This window comes from Bos mutus, chromosome 12 (genome assembly GCF_027580195.1).
Source record: "Bos mutus isolate GX-2022 chromosome 12, NWIPB_WYAK_1.1, whole genome shotgun sequence".
NCBI classification, from domain to species: domain Eukaryota; kingdom Metazoa; phylum Chordata; class Mammalia; order Artiodactyla; family Bovidae; genus Bos; species Bos mutus.
Window position 1 is genome coordinate 78,554,838 of NC_091628.1, and position 22,246 is coordinate 78,577,083.

General features: G+C 40.3%; 1 protein-coding gene across 2 annotated transcripts in view; it reads left to right on the forward strand.

Annotated features, from left to right (window-relative positions):
- Positions 1-22,246, forward strand: part of FGF14 (fibroblast growth factor 14) — a 634,345-nt gene that overhangs the window by 40,398 nt on the left and 571,701 nt on the right. The gene's annotated exons all lie outside the window — the stretch shown is intronic.

The window sequence follows — 22,246 nt, forward strand, 5'->3', positions numbered from 1 at the left end:
GCTGTTGGCAACTAGTTTAAAAAGCTTAGAGCAAAGTCCTGTGGCACTCACAGCATCTTCTCTCTAGAAAAAAGGTAGCAATAACAATTACCTTCAGACCCACCTCCATGAACCAGGGTATCCAAATGATCTCCAGTGGTCTGGCTCATCCTCTCTCTCAGGTAGAGACCAGAAACTTGAAAGTGTTGGGGCTAAGATTTTTTCAAGTGCAGTTAAATCACAGTTAAAGACTTTTCTTCCAGACAAGATCGTATGAAAAATTCAAATGTCTCCCTGTTTAATGTTAAATATGAGGGTAAAGAATCTTGGCTATAAATTGGCAGGGATGGATAGAGAGAAACTCATTCAAGCTACTCAAAATGGCAATAAGACAAAGGGCTTCCCACAGCTGTCATAAAACCGTTGATAGAGACATCATATTTAAAAAATAAAATGTTATTTATTTTCTTCAGTTCAAGGAAATGCCTTTTGTTTTTCCTTTCAGAATAACAATAAACATTCATCTTTATGGCAGTCTCATGCCTTGGGAAAAGGAGTCTTTTGTCACAGAATTTACTTGAAGTCTCTATGAGCACAGAGTGTTCTAATCCAGCTTGTACGGAATGTACATTTTTATAGTTCTTTACAGTTTACAAAGCTCTTTGAACATTTATTATCTCACTGAATAGGCTGGAGTCCTATTTCTGATTTCCCAGCTGATCTACCATGTGAAAAGCAGAAACTGCGAAACCTCTCCCAGATTCACTTTTTTTTTTGCAAAATTAGGAAATTAGTGCCATCCTAAATGACTGGGCTTTTTTTCAAATAGATTAATAAGAGTGTGTTTTCTCTATAAATAAGTTAACAACCACAATACCTGAAGATCAGAATCAACTGATCTAAATGTTAAGTTGAGTTAACTATTTAATTTGAGTTTTGGAGTGCATTAATTTTACAAATTAATGATTAGAAGAGCTTGGTGCAGAATTATATATCAGTATCACTGGTATTTCAATGTTTTTCTTTCATGTGTATACATCTCTTAAAATAACCAAGTATTATTGTGTTTCATGTGATAACTCACTCTTTAGTAGAATCAAAAGCTATGCCTAAATGGTTTCAGTTCAGTTCAGTCACTCAGTTGTGTCCGACTCTTTATGACTCCATGAACTGCAGCATGCCAGGCCTCCTTGTCCATCACCAACTCCTGGAGTCCGCCCAAACCCATGTCCATCAAGTTAGTGATGCCATCCAACCATCTCATCCTCTGTCGTCCCCTTCTCCTCCTGCCCTCAATCTTTCCCAGCATCAGGGTCTTTTCAAATGAGTCAGCTCTTTGCATCACGTGGCCAAAGTATTGGAGTTTCAGCTTCATCAGTCCTTCCAATGAACACCCAGGACTGATCTCCTTTAGGATGGACTGGTTGGATCTCCTTGCAGTCCAAGGGACTCTCAAGAATCTTCTCCAACACCACAGTTCAAAAGCATCAATTCTTTGGTGCTCAGCTTTCTTCACAGTCCAACTCTCACATCCATACATGACCACTGGAAAAACCATAGCCTTGATTAGACAGACCTTTGTTGGCAAAGTAATATCTCTGCTTTTTAATATGCTGTCCAGGTTGGTCATAACTTTCCTTCCAAGGAGTAAGCATCTTTTAATTTCATGGCTGCAATTTCATGGCTGCAATCACCAACTGCAGTGATTTTGGAGCCCAGAAGAATAAAGTCAGCCACTGTTTCCACTGTTTCCCCATGTATTTCCCATGAAGTGATAGGACCAGATGCCATGATCTTAGTTTTCTGAATGATGAGCTTTAAGTCACCTTTTTCACTCTCCTCTTTCACTTTTATCAAGAGGCTTTTTAGTTCCTCTTCACTTTCTGCCATAAGGGTGGTGTCATCTGCATATCTGAGGTTATTGATATTTCTCCTGGCAATCTTGATTCCAACTTGTGCTTCTTCCAGCCCAGCGTTTCTCATGATGTACTCTGCATATAAGTTAAATAAGCAGGGTGACAATATACAGCCTTGACATATTCCTTTTCCTATTTGGAACCAGTCTGTTGTTCTATGTCCAGTTCTAACTGTTGCTTCCTGACCTACATAGGCTTGTTATTGATAATTAATTTTTTCTCATGGAAGGTAAATCTTTTTCTTTTTCAGTACCTCAAAAAAGTAATCTTTTCCACTTGGATTTAGTTAGCATGTCTTTTTTATTCTTCATAATATGACTAAAGATAACTCAGTATTATTTTAATCAGGTTTTAAAATTTTTTGCTGCAATATATTTATTTAAAGCTTGAATTCTTTTTCCTGTATTTGTATGGACTTCGCAAATAAGTGTCAAAATGAAATCCTTCTTATTTGTTTTGGCAGTAAATTAAATAGTGGTATGGGTAGTGTTGGGGAGCGGGAGATCTCCTCACCCACTCCTCTTGAGTTCTTATGCCTAAAATGGAAGCAAGACAGGTTAACAGAGGAAAAAGAAACAAGTTTAACTGGTTAGCATGGAGTTTCTCAGAAATAGGACAAAAAAGAGGCTAGTGCAAGCAATTTTTATGTTTTTTAGACAAAGAAACAATAAATTTGAGAGGAATTGACAGGACAAAGAAACTTAGGTTGGGTGCTTAATTATTAAGGAGTTTAGGCAAAGTTTGGGTAGTAAATTAATAAAGAAGTGACAAGTTTATTTATATAGGCTTCTCAGGCCTGGAACTCTCTCTTTCCTTCTACCTTCAGGTGCAGGGACTGGTCCCTTCCCATGGGAGATTTATTTCCTGCTTTCAGAGAGACAAAGGAGGGTCAAAGTGTACCTCTTGAATTGGCTGTTTCTTAAGTAACCTTAATTCAAAATAATCAATATTCTGTTGAAGCATATCTTGGAGTGGCCTGCCCTGGGCCCCCTTCCCCACAAACTCATAATTTGGTAGGGAAGAAAGATACAAGTGTATTTATTGACCATACAAGTACTAAATTAAGAAAGTAGTATTGTACATAGCTGTAGAACCTTTGATTTTGTCTGGAGGCGAGATTAAGTTGCCCCCATAGCAGTCTGATCATATTGCCATTATCCTGTTGATAATGTTTTACTCTGATGAGTAAAGTTTCCATTTCATCTGCTAAATATTTAACCACTTTGGGCAGAAGCACTCTTATTTATGTCACTATCTCTAGTCCTTTACTTTGCTTTATGCTCATTAAATATTTATTGAGCTCATTTTGGTGGGCAGAAGAGCCCAGAAAGGAGAGAGCACTTAGCAAATGAGATCACACCCAACGTGGGCCTTGAAGAGTGATGAGGCTGAGAAAGGACAGAGTAGAGGTGAGAAGGGAAGTTCCAGTACAGCGAAAATCAGGAAAGAACAAGAGTTTTTGAAGTGTTTGGAAAATGGCAACAGAGTGTGAGGATTGGCTGGAAATGCAGATGGAATTGTAAACCCAGGCCATAATTTGAAGGGCCTGGACTCCCATGGTAATTAATTTAGAATCTTCTTGAGAACACTCAGATCCCATTGGTTTATGGGAGTAATGAGGAAGCTGCCCAGAAACAATGACACTAGAAGGAAGGCCATGACGATAGTCTAAGGAAGAGAAGATGGCGTCCTGAACTAAGATGGCGGCCTTGAGAGTGGAGAGGAGGATGTAAATTCAAGAGATAAGCCTGGTGGAGCCTGGGTTCCTGACGCCATGATACTGCTGTATCAGCCCTGGATTGAACTGTTATTTAAATTTAAAAAATTCTGTCCTGTTTGCGCTAATGCTTCTCTTGGGCCATAGATAATTACAGGATGACAGCTGGGCATTTTGAAGTGCTGTTGATGAGGATGTTTACATTTTACTGTGAGACTACTCTGATTTGACTGTCTTGAAATGAGGGGCTCTGAAAAGAGCGTATCAGTTAACACTGCACTATTTTACAGTTCACTCCTTAAATTTATTATCAAGACACTGAGATATTATTTGTTCTGGAATTTTGATGCGGAGGTCTTAACCCACCCCCTCCTTGTCTCCATTACAAATTCTATGAATCAGAAAGTCATATGTGGCGGATTCATTTTGATATTTGGCAAAACTAACACAATTATGTAAAGTTTAAAAATAAAGTAAAATTAAAAAAAAAAAAAGAAAGTGATAGCATTTGACTAGGAGATATTGTAGAATTACCTTCAAACGAGGCAGCAATCTGCTCTCTTCTCTGCTTTGTAGTTTATGCCCTAGATGCGGAGACCCTACGTCCTGGCGTTCATGGCCTGTTTTCTGCATCACTTATTCAACAGATCGGCTCTGTGCACCATCAGAATGAATGTATCTGCTGCTGATGCAGTTGTGTGTGTGGGTATTTTGCAACATTTAGGGTGAATGTACAGTGGGAACTGGCTTGGCTAAGACAGGAGAACATGAAGAATAGTGTTTCAAAGGAGAGCAAAGTCCACCGAAGGCAACTTGAGACAGGTGTGAATGATTAGCTAGGGGGAGTGGTCATTTTCCTCCTTGACATCGACTTCCAAAGATGATTGCCCTCTTATTTGCAGTTTTTCTCAATTTACTGCGGAGATACTACCTATGATTTACATAAACTTAAAGTGAGAACTTATTTTCATCTTGTATTACCTCTTGAGGTTTTAAGCTCATTAAGTAACTAGCACTGTGTGGAATACCATTTTGGCTTAAAATAATGTACCTAGTTTTAAAGGATGAGGAAAAGCTCCATGGTTCCTTTTTAACCTGTTCCATCTCATTCATGACATTCAACATTTTCAATCAAGATATTTCCATCTAGGCTAAAAGATATTTCCATCTAGGGTTTATCTGCTGCAGAGAACTGCAAGTAGTGTACATTTTGGGGCAAGTAGTTTAATTATTTTATAGGTTAGTTTTCAAAATTGGAGGATTTCCCAATAATGTCTTCTTGTAATTGTATCCACATGTGGTTCATAAATTTGAAATCAAGAATATGATGCACCATGGTTTTAAAAATCACCACAAGCTGACAAAAGACATAATCTGGATCCCCCCTTCAAAGCAGGTTTTTATACCCGTGCACCCCCTTTAGGGTGTATGTTAAGATACTGCTTTTTGTGGTATTAATTATTGCCAAGTAAAAGCAAAGTTAGGATGGCTGAAGGTGAAAATGGATAATCAATTCATTCTTCAAAGGTTTTATAGCAGTTTCTAATCTTTATAGCTTTTCAGCTTTGTTTTAAAATCATCCTCATACTTTGGGTTGAAATAACATTTTTATTGAAAATCCAGTCTACTCACTCTATGTATATTCTGTATACTATAACGTTTTCTTTCATTGTATTTTAGGTACCCAGAAAAAGTTGTAAATGTGGAAAAGTAAATCTTTCTCCCTGAGGATTGCTTGTTTTTTAATATAAAGTTAATTTTGGTTAATTTCTTTTCTAAACCGCTGTAAGTAGTTTCACAATGGAATTCTATTTAGAATTTCAGAAAGTTAGCACATAAAGGACTTGAGTTTTTTTTTTTTTAACTTTATATAATTCAAAAGTTTACTGTACAAGGAGAATTTTGCTGAGATATGAAGGGCTAAAAATGAAACTTTATTTGGAAAAGCAGCTTGTACCTTTACTTAAACCACTGTACATTTTCAGATGCACTAACTTCAAAATTCCTTGTATCCATTTTTCTTTAGGGAATCTGAGTGATAGAAGAGCTGCCTTTTAGTTGGTATTGGGGAAAAAAATGTAAAAGTGAAAACTAGCAAGATGTATAGAATGCAGGAGTCCATGGTATTTGGATTAAATCACCAAAATGTGGAAAGAACTTTATATCTTAAAAGTGAGACTATGGAGAGGAATATTAAGATGCAATAATAGTTTTTTTTTTTTTTTTTTTGCTCTTCTGCTGTATGTGAAAGCATGTTTTTGTATTATGCCTGGCATTTATTAGGTGGTTATAAATTTTATCTGAATTGATGAATGAAAATTTTTCTAGGGTTTAACTGGTATTCATTGTAGAATTGTATCTCAGGTAAACATCTACAACATTTGAAAAAGGAAATTTTGTCATGTGAGTCCTTCTTTTCCATGCCTTCATTGTGGAGCTCTAATTTATGTTAAGAAAGGTATTTTTGTGGTGATGAAGAGAATGGATTTGTGTCATGGAGGTAAAAACAAACATGCACCAAAACATGCCTATCATACTTTCAAGTAGAGAGTTAAGAACACACGTGAGCAAGCGTGCACACACACAGATACCGTGTTAGCATGTAAATGCTCAAATCATAAGCTGAACTGGGCCCCGACAGCTCATGTGCTCTCTTGACCGCAGCCCTGGAACTTCTGATAGCATCAGACAATCAGGCCTCCTAACAAAACAGTGTATGGTTAAAGCCTGTCTGTAAGGAAACCTCATACATTCACTAGGATACCCACTTGATATTAGAAAATCCTTCTAATTTTGGTGATGTGTCTACTGAGTATCAAAAATGAATTTAAAACAAATCTCAGTAAAGACCATAGACAGTCATGATGCAGGAATTCTTTGTTTCATATAATTGATGTACTACTGAACATGTATCAGTTGGATATATTTTTGTTATTGATTCATATTTCAACTGTTTTTTGGGAAATCACTATTTAGAAGAAACCAAAAGTTTTAAAAACTAAATGATCATTTTTCAAAGGCAAACAACTCTCTTTTATTGTATAAAGTTCAAGTTTTGCCCATTAGAAATAAGATTTTCCTGATATGAGGTCTTCTATCAAAATGGAAATAATAGTGTTGCAGTTGGTGAAAATCTTTCCATTCTAACGTCCCTGCTTATACAGTACTTTGGCATGTAATCATTTAACTATTTATTTATGCCTATTTAACTATTATTTATTTATGTATGTACATCTAGCTCTAGAGAATAGTAAGTCAGACCTTGAGGGCTTATACCCAGTTCTGTCTGAGCTTAACTGGTTGGAGACGTTTAGAAGGTGGCACAACGAGTGAGCCCTGTTTTAATACCTTCTCTGCCACCTACCTCTCCCACCATCACCCCTTCTTCCGACCACTTACTGGTGTAGACACAAGAACACTGTCTCCAAGGGACATGCGTTGAATACGTATTATGTTTGTCTGAGGCACTGTTCTAAGAGCTTTTTCTGCACTTAGTCATTTAAACTTCATAATATCCCTGTTAATACCCCTAATTACAGATAGTGAAATAAGGCACAGAGAAGCAGTTTTCTGAGTTGCCCAGCTAATGACATATGGCTTCAGGATTCAGTTTTAAGCAGTGTGTAGAGCAGGCTGTTTTAACTGCTACGTCGAGTTGCCTTCTTTAAAGGGAGGATAAACATTCCAGAATTCAACAGTGTCTTCTTTTCTTTCTGGACCTTGACTTTGCTGCCAGTGGCCTTCTCTGTATCATGTTGGCAGCTCCCTCCTGCAGGCAATGGCCCTCTCCGCAACCTCCGCACCCCCCACTGCAGAAGGGCCGGGTGGGTGTGTGCAGGCGCGCCTCCACCCTTCGTGGAGGTCTTCCAAGCACGCTGTGGACGACGTGTCCACAGGCACGACGCACATGGTGTGCTGGGGGCTGGAGGCCTCCGTGGTGCGTGAGGAATCGACCCTGAGGAAGGGCCGGCACACATTAAAAATCTTTTTAGTGAGGTATAGTTGATTTTCAAAGTTGTGTTCATTTCAGGTGTGCAGCAAAGTGACTCAGTTATGCACATGTATATATCCACTCCTTTTAAGATTCTTTTCCCATATAGGTGATTATAGACTGTTGAGTAGAGTTTTCCACGCCATGTACTAATTCCTTATTAGTTTTCTATTTTAAGGACACTTCTTTTTAAGAAAACATTATAATGAAAGTAGTCCATGTTGAAAAATATCCAAACTTGTTAAAATGAAACAACTCAGGTTTTATGATGTCAAAATGAATGTTGATTATTGCTTTTTTTTGTCTTTCTTTTCTTTTTTTTTTTTTAGCACTTCAGAAGTAGTACCTTTTAACAGTTTAAAATGAAACTTTCCAGATATTTAATAAGTACCCATAAAAATGAATCTACTTCTCTTTTTATGTATAGTTTATAATGAACATATACATATTTGCATTTTATAGAATAAAATTATACTTTGCATATATATTGTTCTTTTTCTTTTTTCACTTAATAAATTCTTTCAATTTCAGAAATCCAAGTCAGCATATTGAGAATTGGTTTATCTTAAAAAATATTTGCTGAATGTCCTATTATATGGATCTATTTACCACAAATAAAATGAATAGCATTTAAAGTAGTAAAATTATTTGTGTAACCAATCTCCGACTAATGGAAATTGAGTTCTGTCCCAGTTGTGTGATTCAGTGAGTGAGCTGACAGGCGGATGTTGGTCCTGAGGGTGAAGGGACCTGATCTTGGCTTCAGTTGCTGAGTCTAGTGCGTTTCTTGCCTCTTGGATATTTATCCATCTAGCAGATTTTCAAGGTTTCTCATTAATAATGACACATTTTTTAAAAATTTTATTTTATTTTTAAACTTTACATAATTGTATTAGTTTTGCCAAATATCAAAATGAATCCATCACAGGTATACATGTGCTCTCCATCCTGAACCCTCCTCCCTCCTCCCTCCCCATACCATCCCTCTGGGTCGTCCCAGTGCACTAGCCCTAAGCATCCAGTATCGTGCATTGAGCCTGGACTGGCATCTCGTTTCATACATGATATTTTACATGTTTCAATGCCATTCTCCCAAATCTTCCCACCCTCTCCCTCTCCCACAGAGTCCATAAGACTGTTCCATACATCAGTGTCTCTTTTGCTGTCTCATACACAGGGTTATTGTTATCATCTTTCTAAATTCCATATATATGCATTAGTATACTGTATTGGTGTTTTTCCTTCTGGCTTACTTCGCTCTGTATAATAGGCTCCAGTTTCATCCACCTCATTAGAACTGATTCAAATAAATTCTTTTTAATGGCTAATACTCCATTGTGTATATACACCACAGCTTTCTTATCCATTCATCTGCTGATGGACATCTAGGTTGCTTCCATGTCCTGGCTATTATAAACAGTGCTGCGATGAACATTGGGGTACACGTGTCTCTTTCCCTTCTGGTTTCCTCAGTGTGTATGCCCAGCAGTGGGATTGCTGTATCATAAGGCAGTTTTATTTCCAGTTTTTTAAGGAATCTCCACACTGTTCTCCATAGTGGCTGCACTAGTTTGCATTCCCACCAACAGTGTAAGAGGGTTCCCTTTTCTCCACACCCTCTCCAACATTTATTATTTGTAGACTTTTGGATTGCAGCCATTCTGACTGGTGTGAAATGGTACCTCATAATGACACATTTTATGTGACACACAGCCCTGTGGAAGCTTAAGGAACTCTCCCTGTTTGACTCATTAAGGCTCAATGTCCTTTTGTCAGGCAAGACATAGGTATTAGCTTTCTGAATATTGTATTTTTAAAGATCAGGCAAATACGAGGGTTTCAAACCTAAAGTTCTAGGTTTCTATCCAACTGCTTCAGTTATTCTTGTCCTGGAAGGAACTCCTCCGTCTCACTGAAAGTTGCAGGGTTGGGTCTAAAAAGGCTCCACTTGTAGTCAGGAGCAGAGTTGTATTAAGGAAGAGGTGTATTTCTGGGTCTGGTTTTACCTTCACCTGAGATGGAGGAGGTGTTTCAATGGCTTCCCAGGAGGTCTCCTTCAGAGTCTTCTTCCTCTGTTGAAATATTATCACTTTCTTCTCCCGTTCTCTACTTAAAAATCTAGTATGACCTCACTTCAGGCAGTAAGACTGTTTTGTGAAAAGTTCCAAAAATAGTTATCCTGAGCAAGTGATTTCTAAGTGGCAATAAAGTTGATGTCCGTGAGGGATGGGAACACTGTGCTAACTCAGCTGTTGCCTGCTCTCTCTGCAAAGTGGAATGAGATGAAACAAAAATCTTAGGACCGAATTAGTCTTTAGTTCAGTTCAGTTCAGTCACTCAGTCATGTCTGACTCTTTGAGACCCCATGAATCACAGCATGCCAGGCCTCCCTGTCCATCACCAACTCCCAAGAGTTTAATTAAACTCATGTCCATCGAGTCGGTGATGCCATCCAGCCATCTCATCCTCTGTCGTCCCCTTCTCCTCCTGCCCCCAATCCCTCCCAGTATCAGGGTCTTTTCCAGTGAGTCAACTCTTCACATGAGGTGGCCAAAGTACTAGAGTTTGAGCTTTAGCATCAGTCCCTCCAATGAACACCCAGGACTGTTCTCCTTTAGAATGGACTGGTTGGATCTCTTTGCAGTCCAAGGGACTCTCAAGAGTCTTCTCCAACACCACAGTTCAAAAGCATCAACTCTTTGGCACTCAGCTATCTTCACAGTCCAACTCTCACATCCATACATGACCACAGGAAAAACCATAGCCTTGACTAGACAGACCTTTGTTGGCAAAGTAACGTCTCTGCTTTTGAATATGCTATCTAGGTTGGCCATAACTTTCCTTCCAAGGAGTAAGCGTCTTTTAATTTCATGGCTGCAGTCACCATCTGCAGTGATTTTGGAACCTCCCAAAATAAACTCTGATACTGTTTCCACTGTTTCCCCATCTATTTCCCATGAAGTGATGGGACCAGATGCCATGATCTTCGTTTTCTGAATGTTGAGATTTAAGCCAACTTTTTCACTCTCCTCTTTCACTTTCATCAAGAGGCTCTTTAGGACAATTTATTATTGCATTTTGTTGAATTGGTATGAGCATTCTCTGTAATTTTTATAAAAATTATAAGGAAGAGTTATAAATATATTCACATCCATTTTATTTGAAATGTACTGCATAAGATTTTCCGATGCTGAAGGTGTAAATTACAATAGAGAATATTCTGTCGATAAATAATTTTGTGACATTAGAGAGTAGAACTACTTAAAATTCTATTCCTTCTATAGCACATGCAGGTTTGTCTAAATTTGGGAGGATGTGGAAATTGTGTTAACTCAGGTACTAGGATTTCACACATTCACACTTTCTGTCTCACACAAGAGGGGCTCTTTAAATTTGCTTTAAGCAGGTATTCCCACTGTATCAAAATTCTCAGTTTCAGCCAGTGGTGTATACAGTTGACCCTAGAACAACATGGGTTTGAACTCTGCAGGTCACTAACAGTTGGGTTTTTTTCAGTAGTAAATACCGAAGTAGGGCAGGTTCTGTGGTTGATTGATTCCTAGGTTGGAAGTTCACTACTGGGAGTGATCCTGATATTTAGCTGGTTTTTGAGGCCGTAGAAGTTGACAAGCCCACCAGGGAAAACACTCCAGATGAGAAGAAAAGGAATCTTAAGTAACACCAACATTGAACACCTGGATAGGGAAGGAGTCAGCAAAGATCTTTAGAAAGAATACATGGAAAGACACAGAAAAAGCAGTAGTTTATTAGCAATGTAAATGTATTATTGCTCATGCTTTCATGGGCTGTGTCTGATATTTGTTCATGTGAGTTAAATATGCCTTCTTACTAGGTATACTGGTTTTATTTTTATTTATTTTCTGATTTCACGGCACAGCTCTTGGGATCTTAGTTCCCCAACCAGGGTTTGAACCGGCATCTGTGGCAATGAAAGCACTGAATCTCAGCCACTGGCCACCAGGAAATTCTGCTTTTATTTTTAGATATAGTAGTTTTTGATTCCTTGTGAACTAGACATGGAACTGCAATTATTTCTGACAGTACACGTTAGGATTTGGACCATACTTTCATGTGGAGGAGGACAAAAGTAAATCTAAACTCTTCTGGTCCAGGACACCTTTCTTCCAGGACAGTGGGAGTGGTGGGAATTAGAGCAATCAATTATAAGAGAGAATATTTTGAGAGGGAAACGTTTATCTTCTAAAAACACAATGTTCTTTTCCATAACTGTATCTTAAAAGATGACCTAGATTATGTGATCACTGATAGTTAACAGTGGACTTGTCCTAATGTATGAGTAAATGTAGACCATTTTTATGAGCTATTAAAACAACTTGTTTCCTTGGTAGTTAAAAGTGTCCCCATATTCTCATCTGTGAGTCATCCGTTATTTTCTATAGAACCCTATTGGTGTTCCGTAGTTATTTTAATTGTCAGGTTAAATTACTGGACTAAAGTGTTGGAGATGTATGTATATACAATTTGACCCTGGAATAGCACAGGAATTGGGGTGCCAACTCTCCCTGCAATTGAAAATCACAGTACACTTTATAGTCAGCCCCCTGTACCCCAGCTTCCACCATATTCTGGGTTCTTTATCCACACGTTCAACCAACCACAGTGCCATTGAATTTACTGTTGAAAAAACACCCATTGTAGTGGAGCTGTGCAGTCCATACCTGTGTTATTCAGGGGTCAGCTTATATAGACGTAGATAATCTGATTGCTCGAGTATTTTATAGTGGCAAAAGCTATGAACTTGTAGCTTTCAACAAATTTGTCTCAATAACACATTGTAGTATTTGGCAACATCCTTAGCCGTATTCACACATCATGGGGTGTGTCCCCCTTACAAAAATCTCTGATTTAAACGTATGCTTGCAGGTACATTACAGCGTGAGTTTTCCTCATGGAAATAACACTCTGAGTGGGCCTTGGTTTCAAGCCTTGCCCACTCAAGCGCTTTGAAATGTGTCCAGAAATTCTTTGAAACTTCCTTAAAATGTTGGAACCTAACCCCTCTCCCTTCAATGTGATCTGGTTTTAATGACTTACTCCTAAGGCACAGGGGAGAAAAATGGAAATGACTGAGTGTTACTTCAGACCAGGTTAGAAAAGGTAGCCCGATTTCTTTTTTTCCGGATTACTTGCCTCTAAACACCCAGGCAGCCTCTGGAAAGGCCCACATGGTGGGTCATTCCTCCACATGGTGAGGAATGGAGGCTTCCCGCTGACAGCCTCTGAGTGTGCCATCTTGGAAGCGGACCTCCCAGTTCCCATCAAGTCTCGAGAAGACAGCAGTCCTCCTTGTGGATAACTTGAGTGAAACCGAGAGACCCTGAGCCAGGACCTCCTAGCTGAGCAGCTGCTGGACTCCTGACTCACAGAAACCATCAGATAATGAACGTTTGTTGTTTTTGGCCACTGAATTTTCTAATAGTTTGTTACACATAACTAATAGACTCATCAAAATCTTTTTTTAATAAGCTGAAATACTCTGAAGGTTTCCCGTGATATATTATTTAAAAATATGATTTCTAAGCAAAGTAGACATTATAGAATTGAATTAAGAATATGATTTGAATAACTTTGGTGGGGAGAAGCAAATCTAATTAGAGAAAAATGAGAAAGGAGTTGGGACATTTTTGCTTTAAGATTCTGAAGGGGAATTTTGGGGACTTCCAGAAGCTCTTTAAGAGTTTTAAATTGCATATAATTGTATTATACTTAAGGGCTTCCCTCATGGCTCAGACAGTAAAGAATCTGCCTGCAACACAGGAGACCTGGGTTTGATCCCTGGGTTGGGAAGATACCCTAGAGAAGGGGATGGCTCTCCACTTCGGTATTCTTGTCTGGAGAATTCTATGGATAGAGGAGCCTGGCAGGCTGCAGTCCATGGGTTTGCAAAGAGTTGGACATGACTGAGAGACTGCCACTTGTGCTTACAGCTGTACTTTCCAAAATTTTATTATAATCATGGGGTGTTTTGGATTTGCATAGTGCAGGATTATAATGAGAGATTGAGGAGTGAGAGAAGAATGGTGTTCCTTGGGCAAGAGTTGGAAGAGGGTGTTGAAGAGAAGAATGAGAAGGAAGAGGGAGTCACATGGCAGAGAGTGAGGGGAAGTGGAAGAACGGGAAACACAGTGAACGTAAGTGTATTTGAACAAGAACAAGGTGATCCTGCTGCAGATGCACATGTGTGCTTAGTCACTCAGTCATGTCCGACTCTTTGCGACCCCATGGACTGTAGCCCGCCAGACTCCTCTGTCCATGGGATTCTCCAGGCAGGAATACTGGAGTGGGTTGCTATGCCCTCCCCTCAGGGCATCTTCCCAACCCAGGGATCAAACCCAGGTCTCCCGCACTGCAGGCAGATTCTTTACCTTCTGAGCCACCAAGAAAACCCAAGAATACTGGAGTGGATAGCCTATCCATTATCCAGGGGAACTTCCCGACCCAGGAATCTGAACCGGGGTCTCCTGCATTGCAGGCGGATTCTTTACCAGCTGAGCCACCAGGGTGCTGCATCACTGCTGCAGTTACTTCCCCTCTAATTCGAGGGGAACTTGCTGCTCCCTGAGACAAATTAAGCTGGACTGACCCTGAGTTTAAGGTGGTGAGAGGGAGGCAGTGGCCACTGACCATTTGTATACAGAAACCTTGCTTATGAAATCTGGTGGATCTCCCACCCCTCTGACTTCAGTGCAAACTTCATCATTCCTACCCGACTTCCTGTGAATTCCCATGTCATTGCTTTATACCTGAATACCTGGATTGTTGTCAGTAAATTCTTGTCAACTGGCTGACTCTCTGCTTGTGTCCTGTAGAAAGGCCAGCATGACTTTCGCCACATACAAGAGAGGCCTTTCTTTCCCAATAAGTTCTGCAGTTTGCCAAGGCAGATGTGGAACCATGTGATACAGGAAATAGAACTTACTCAAAACGAGAGATGTCAGAATTTCTTCCCCCGGCTGGAAATGTGGAGAGAAGAATCTGTCTTGCTCCAAGTGAGGTCAAAGGATAATTTCTGTCATGCCCGAAGCTGCTTTCTTGAAGCCCTTTGGAGAAGTGCATTTTTTATAGATACTTCAGGTGGCATTTGGGGGCAGTCTCTGTGCCCAGATGGAAATGACTGCTGACAAGTTAATTTTCCTATCACACAGGGCTTTGGTAAATACATATTAACTCATTGCTGATGAATATTTTCACAAGCATGAGTTTGTAACAGGTCACCCATAGTCCATATTCATTCTGTTCCCTTTTCAGATTTGTATTGGAAAACAGCGTGTCAGAGTTCAGAACACACAGGTCTCCCTAGAATCGCTTAGTAGTCACTCTGAAGGAGAAAAACAGTCCATCACTTCTATGGACCTGATGATACATGGAAGCACTGTTTTTAAAATATTTTATAGGTTTACTGCACTGAAATTTCCGATGGAGTACTCAGAATTTGTCCTAATTTAACCTAAACCCATGGGTTCATAACACATTATATGGCAACCCACTCCAGTATTCCTGCCTGGGAAGTCCTGTAGATAGAGGAGACTGGAGGGCTACTGTCCGTGGGGTTGCAAAGAGTCGGACATGACTTAGCAACGGAACAACAACAAACAAGGAACCAAACGTGTGCAGGGTTTTTACCTTTATTCCTGGAAAAAACATCAACTCTCAGCTTCTTGGCTTTGAGATTTCTGTTGATAAAAAGAAAAAAAAAATTAAAACTGTTTATGTAGATAGACATTTTGTATTATCTTTGTGGAATGAAAATTCACAGATTTGTACGGCTCCCCACCAAGTGGCATCGTGATGGAAACTATCTTTCTGTATTTATACAACATGTTCAAGTCAGGAAAGACGAAGTGCTGGAAACATGACTTCAATTCTCTTTGAGGATTTTTCAATGGTAGATTGAACACTGACATGGAGGGTGTAGCTGAGAGGGTTGTGTTACCTGAGAAAAGTCATATATAATTAAGATGAGGGAATGGAAGGCAGATCATGGAAAAGCTTGTGTATAAAGGGAAAATTGACTGAATCAGTGGAACCGTGTTTCACAAGTTTGCAGTTCAGTTCTGTCACTCAGTCGTGTCCGACTCTTTGCAACCCCATGGACTGCAGCACGCCAGGCTTCCCTGTCCATCACCAACTCCCAGAGCCTACTCAAACTCATGTTCATTGCATCGGTGATGCCATCCAAGCATCTCATCCTCTCTTGTCCCCTTTTCCTCCTGCCTTCAATCTTTCCCGGCATCAGGGTCTTTTCCAATGAGTCTGTTCTAGTGGAACTAATTTGGGTTGGGGGAATGGAAGGGCCAATAGATGACGTTTGGTGTGAATTTAGTTCCCAGGGCAACTGATCAGCATCAGTTTCTCAACAGCAGCTCTAAGGACACTTATTTGCCAAGGGGAGCTGTTTTGTGTGTTGTAATGTGTTTGGCAGCACCCCTGGCCTTTACCCAATAGATGATGGTAGTACCATTCCATTTCCCCAGTTTTGACAACCAAAATTGCCCCTCGCGTTGCCATATATTCTCTGAGAAGCAACATGGCCCAAGTTGAGGACCACTGGTCTAGATAAACCCTGTGGGAAGCTTTGAATTAGGATAGCAACCTGTGTTCAAGGCTTCAGTAAGAGGAGTTTGTTGAGGAAGAAGTACCTTTTCACTAAAGCGATGTCAAATGCCCTTTGACCAAAGAAGCCACCTATAAACCCAACTTCCCAGGTAACTACCTGGTAACTATAGTACCTTCATAGCTATTAGCTTTCAGAGTAGTGGTTCCCAGATTTGAGTGTGCATGAGAATCACCTAGAGAATTTATTAAATCTCATATTGCTGGGCCCCTGGAGTTGCTATTTCAATAGATCCAAGGGCCCGAGAGAGATTTTACATTTCTAACGAGTTCCCAGATGACAGTATTGTATCACAGAGACCACATTTTGAGAACCAATTTCCTATAATACACTACTGTGCCATTGTCTGGCGTTAGCTCTTTCTTGATTACCTTTATGATTTCCTTCAAGCTCAGGCTTGCTACCTTCAGATTCTCTTGTTCACCATTTGCTCTTTCTCATCTTTGCATTGTTTACTTCCCACGGTTCTTAATTCTGTCTTCCTTGATTCACATTCTGCACTGAAGGATGAAGGGAAAATGTCTCCTCTTTCCTTTACTTCTCTCACTGGGCATGTTTTTCCCTTCGCTTCAAATCTGAACGAGACTCAATTTCCCTCATGCTACCTCCTGTACCATCCCCAAGGTTGCCCATCTTTCGGGACATCTGTGCTGTAAGAATGTGTTATGAAGATACACCACAGTTGTCAAAAATCTGGAGTCACTCAGGATTTGATACGCTGTTTTGACTGTAGTAACACATTTTAAGGAAATATCTGACTTTTAGATCCTTTTCTAAGCTGTAAGTGATTTCTTGGAACTCATCTTTCTACAAGGGACATTTGAATTATTTTGCATAAATGTATAATTTTACACCTACCCACATCAAAGCTCATCTGTGAATTTCCTGCCCACTCACACAGCCTCATGAGATATCCCTATCAGATTGCATTTTATTACCCAGGAAAGATTACTTAGGGTCATAGGCATTCTCAGAGATACCACCACATCCTGTTCTCTCTTAGTCGTTAGAATGCTTTGTATGTTTTAATAGGTATAGATTGGTCCTCAGAAGACCATCATTGTTTATATTTTGACAAATGCATTCCCTTTGCTGCATGTTGATATCAAACTCACTGACCATGGGAAATAGCATGACACGATTCTGTAAGAGAGGATATAGAATGTCCCTCTTCCCTTCTGTGTGCTTAGCTGAGATCCCTGTGATAAAAGAGACCAACAAGAGAAAACAAGCAATCGTATTTGTGTGTGTTTGTGTCAGGGAAAATGAATAACTCCCAGACGTGGATCAGAATCCAGACTTAAAAACCATCTTAATAGGCAAAGGGGGGAAGGGATGTAGGCCTTTGAGGAGAGATTAAATGGTTTTTAGGAAAGACAAATGGGTCCTAAGAAGACTCTATGGAGGAGCAGATGGGTGACAGAGTTTGGCTGAGTGTAGTGTTGACCTCTGGTCTTCTCTTTGGTGGGAAGGGCCAGTCCTCTCTGGTTGGTGTAACTCTGGGGGGAGTTCCAAGCTCCTTTTGAAAAATCTGTCTTGAAGCTGAATCAGATAAGAGGAGTTCAGAGAAAACGTCTCTCTGCATTTGCTGCCTATAAGTTCAAAATAATAATTGAAGGCGGCATGTTTTGGGATGGCATATTCTGCTACCTTCACTCTTACTCCAGTTTGGGGTCAAGGTAGACTGTTTCCTCTAGCACCATCTGGTTTCTTGGGCCTGATTCTACTTACTAGCTGACTCCAGTAAGTCATCGTGAATTGATAGTCTTGTCTCTCTGGATCTTCCAGTATGCTCATTTTAGGTGTGCTTCATGGCAGGGGGCACTCCTGAAGTGGCTCCATGGGAAAGAATCTGCCTGCCAATGCAGGAGACACAGGAGACGGGGGTTTGGTCTCTGGGTCAGGAAGATCCCCTGGAGTGGAAATGGCAACCCGCTGCAGTATTCTTGCCTGGAAATCCCATGGACAGAGGAGCCTGGCAGGCTACAGTCCATGGGTTTGCCAAGAGTCGGACACGACTGAGCACTACTGCACATACTTTTTCTGTACTATAGATTCTTTGCACACTCAGAACCTGGCATACAGTGAGTGCTCAAACATTATTCAAGTGGGCTAAACTGACAGATATTCTGTACCAAATAGGATATGAGAATAAATCCAAATCAATTTGTTAACAAATGCCCTTGGTCTGTATTCTATTTAGAAAGAAATTTAGTTTGATTTTTGAAAATTCAGTTTTCAAATGATTACTCTCTTAATAGCCACTGTTTGTATTGTTACACATCAAATTAGTGTTTTGCCCAAGTGGACAAACCATGAGGATTTTTTATCCAGAAGCAGCATGTTATGTATCAATAGTTAATGGATTTAGTAAGGTTCTTTAAGGAAGCAGTTCTATTTTCATTCAGGTTCCCTAAGTGGTTGGAGAAATCTTTACCAAAAATTGCAGCATTTTGACAATATCTATCTTTTTAAAACATCCTAACATCCAAGTGATTTGATTAATTTAGTTTTTAATAGGTATGAGGGAATTTTAAAATATTATAACCACAGGATAATTTATTCATGGAGGATCATTTTGTATGTGATAAATCTCATTCCTCCTTTTCTGGCAGAAGTATAAAAAAGTGGATTGCAGCTGCTAACTTAATAATTTTCCTGATAACTAAGAATGAAACAGATCTCACTGTAAATTATATAATCAGCTTAAAAAGCACTCCATATTCATTCTGTGACAGAGTATGAAACACACAAGGCAGAGAATATGGTTATTAGAATTTCTTCCCTGCAAAACTTAGTGATGTTACATTCAATAGTACAGTCAGAGAAAGATCGGGTTAGAGTGCTCAGCCGCTCAAGGAATGTACCTGAATGTCAGCCTTAAGTAGCTTTTCTTTTTCCAGCTAAGGAAATCTAACAGGATATTAAAAATGTGTTTAGATTCTGCCCTGCTTCTTAACGAGGCAATATGAGAAGATGAGAGCTATGTTTAGTAGAAGGTTTGACCCATAGAATTTGCAGAAAGGGGTCACTTAAATTTAGTTTGAAAGCCAACACTCCGGCATGTGACTCTGTCACACCCCTCCAATCCATTCTTCATGCAGTTATCTTTCTAAAGGCACATCTGATTATGCTATTCGTCTGTTGCAAGCCCTTTAGTGGGAGAATTTTTACTCATTAGGTTGGCCGACTAGGTCCTCCGTAAGAGGGTCTTGAAAATAACTGCCCTTGAAATCGTGCCTGAACTCTAAGAAGCAACTCCCAGTATGCAGAACGCCTCAGCCATCGACTACTTTATTTTTATTATTATTATTATAATGCTACCATCTCTGTCAGCCTGGAATGGGCACTCTCTGTCCATTCCCCCAGGGGAATTGATCACCCCTGTCTCTGCACCCAGGGCTTCCCAGGTGTGCTAGTGGTAACTAGCCTGCCAACACAGGAGGCATTAAGAGATGCAGGTTCGATCCCAGGGTTGGGAGGATCCCCTGGAGGAGGGCATGGCAACCCACTCCAGTATTCTTGCCTGGAGAATCCCATGGACAGAGGAGCCTGGCGGGGGCAGGGCTCCAGTCTGTGGGTTGCACAGAGTTGGACACGACTGAAGCGACTTAGCGTGCCTGCACACACTTCTGCACCTGTAAGTTACCTCCACACCCCTCTCCTTTCACCACTCTTAACATTCTGTGTATGCAGTTACCCTTCTCTCTTAGACTCTAAGTTTTTTATTATCTCTGCATGGCACTTGGTTGACTATATTTATGAATGGATTCACACATACCTGAATGTGCTTGCTCTCTCTTGAAAACAATATCCTTCGTGGGAGTTTTGCCAACAGTTTCAAAATAAATGGTCTCCAGCTTGGGGTGTTTTCCTGAGCTCTTATTATTATACTTACTGATTTTGTTTTCAAGTTGTAGCTTAAAACATTGGCGATCAGTCGCTTTGGTTTATAATTTTGAATTACATATTCAAATACTTAGGCTCCTACAAGAAGAAATGCTTTCAGCTACGAGAACCAGAAGAGTCGGCAAAATGCTCAATTTTGACCTTTTTTCCCCCATAGAAATGTGTCTTCCAAAGTCTGCCCATTGATCCACTTTGCCCTCCACTGGTGTCCTGGATGGGTTTAGGATATTCTGGAGAGCAAACATGGGAAAGGCATCACCATCTGTAGCTGGATTCCTAAACATTTGGAGCGATTTCTATGTTGTTTTGTTCCTGGAGCTGTCAGTAATCCTGGCTGCTGGATTGCTGTTATGTCTGAGTTATTTTAATTCTATAAAGTCAGAGATGATCATGTCGGGTATTATACACAGTTACAGAATTAGTCGCTGCTGTTGTCTGTGGGCTTAAAAGTAAATTCTGAAGAAGACAACATCTCTGTGTAGAGTAACAGAGCGTTGGGTTGGTTTTGTCGGTCTTTTATTTTTAAAGTGGAGAAGGCTGAAGTCTAGAATCTGAAGTGATTATCTAGGATTTCATGGCAAATTCAGAGAAGCAATAAGCCCTATGCAAAGTATGTCTGAAATGCCTCCCCTGCGTATGGATTTGCACATCATTTCAGTGGCAGTGTTGGGTAGACAATATTCAGGAGGTACCAGGGGTGGAGCTGGGAGTCACTCTGTAGCTTGCTTTCCAGTGATTTTTTTCACTGTCTCCTTGTAGAAGACTGCAACGTGAATAATTAGTCCTCAACATGTGGAGCACAAAGCTGCTTTGTCAGTACTGGCCTTATCAAAGTGGCTGTGCACTCTTAGGTGATAACCTGCGTGGGTGCGTGCTAAGTGACTTCAGTCGTGTGGACTCTGTGACCCCGTGGACTGTAGCCCGCCAGGCTTCTCTGTTCATCGGGTTCTCCCGGCAAGAATACTGGAGTGGGTCGCCATGCTGTCCTCCAGGGGATCTTCCTGACCCAGGGATCGAACCCGCATCTCCTGCATCCACTCCTGCAGGTGGATTCTTTACCACTGAGCTACTGAGGAAGTATCCAAAATGCTGATTTACAAAATGTGGAACTTCCCTGGTGGTCTAGTGGTTAACACTTTGCCCTTCTAATATAGAGGGCACAGGTCATGGAACTAAGATGCCATATGCTGCATGGTGCAGTCAAAAGAAAAAAGCTGATTTTCTACTTGAATTAGCCAACTTTGGTGAGTGAAGATCTCAAATTATAATTACTCCTCCTAACCACTGTACTTGTTACTTCCCTGTGGCTTGCGAGACTCCATGTTGAGCAGGGTCAGTTCAGGTGGCCTCGTGAAGCTACAGGCAAGCTAATAAGAGAGGTGAGGAAGGGAGAACAGCCCCAGAGGAAAATGCACGCGGTCTGGGGAGTCCTTTATAAATCCATCTCCACACCCTTCCCTGCCTGGCACCTGACCGGGGCTCTTCCTTAATAGGTCAACTATTGTGGCTAGGTGGCTTTAATCATTTTGCAATTTCAAGTTAAAAAGGAAAAGTAATGCCAGAGCTTTGTGTCAGCTTTCCGCCTTTATTCATAGTAAGAGAACATAAAAAGTTCTTGACAAAATGCCCTGTCTTGGAAACCTTGCAGGAAGGTAGCCCTTTCAGTCATAAAAATATTTCAAATAGCAGCTTTGTCAGCCTTCTTGCTTTGAGCTGATAACAGGGACAGTGGGTGGGTTGGGGGAGGGGAAAGAACAGCCTTTAATTAAACATCAGGAGTGCTTTAAAGGGAGGAACTCCATGTTGTCTGGTATCCTTTAAAGCCCACAATTGTGCTAAACACATAGTCTGTACCTTAAGGAGGTCGCTGAAGGAGTAAATGGGTGTATTGGATGGATGATGGATGGGTAGATGGATGCGGATATTTTACATCCACTTTGTGTCATTTTGAATGACATAGGAGCTCTAAAATATTAATACATTTGTCTCCTCACAATGCAATACTTTTTCTTCCTGTTTAGATAAAAGAACCATCCTCTTATTTTTCTTTAGTCTCATATGAAAAAAAAAAGCCTTCT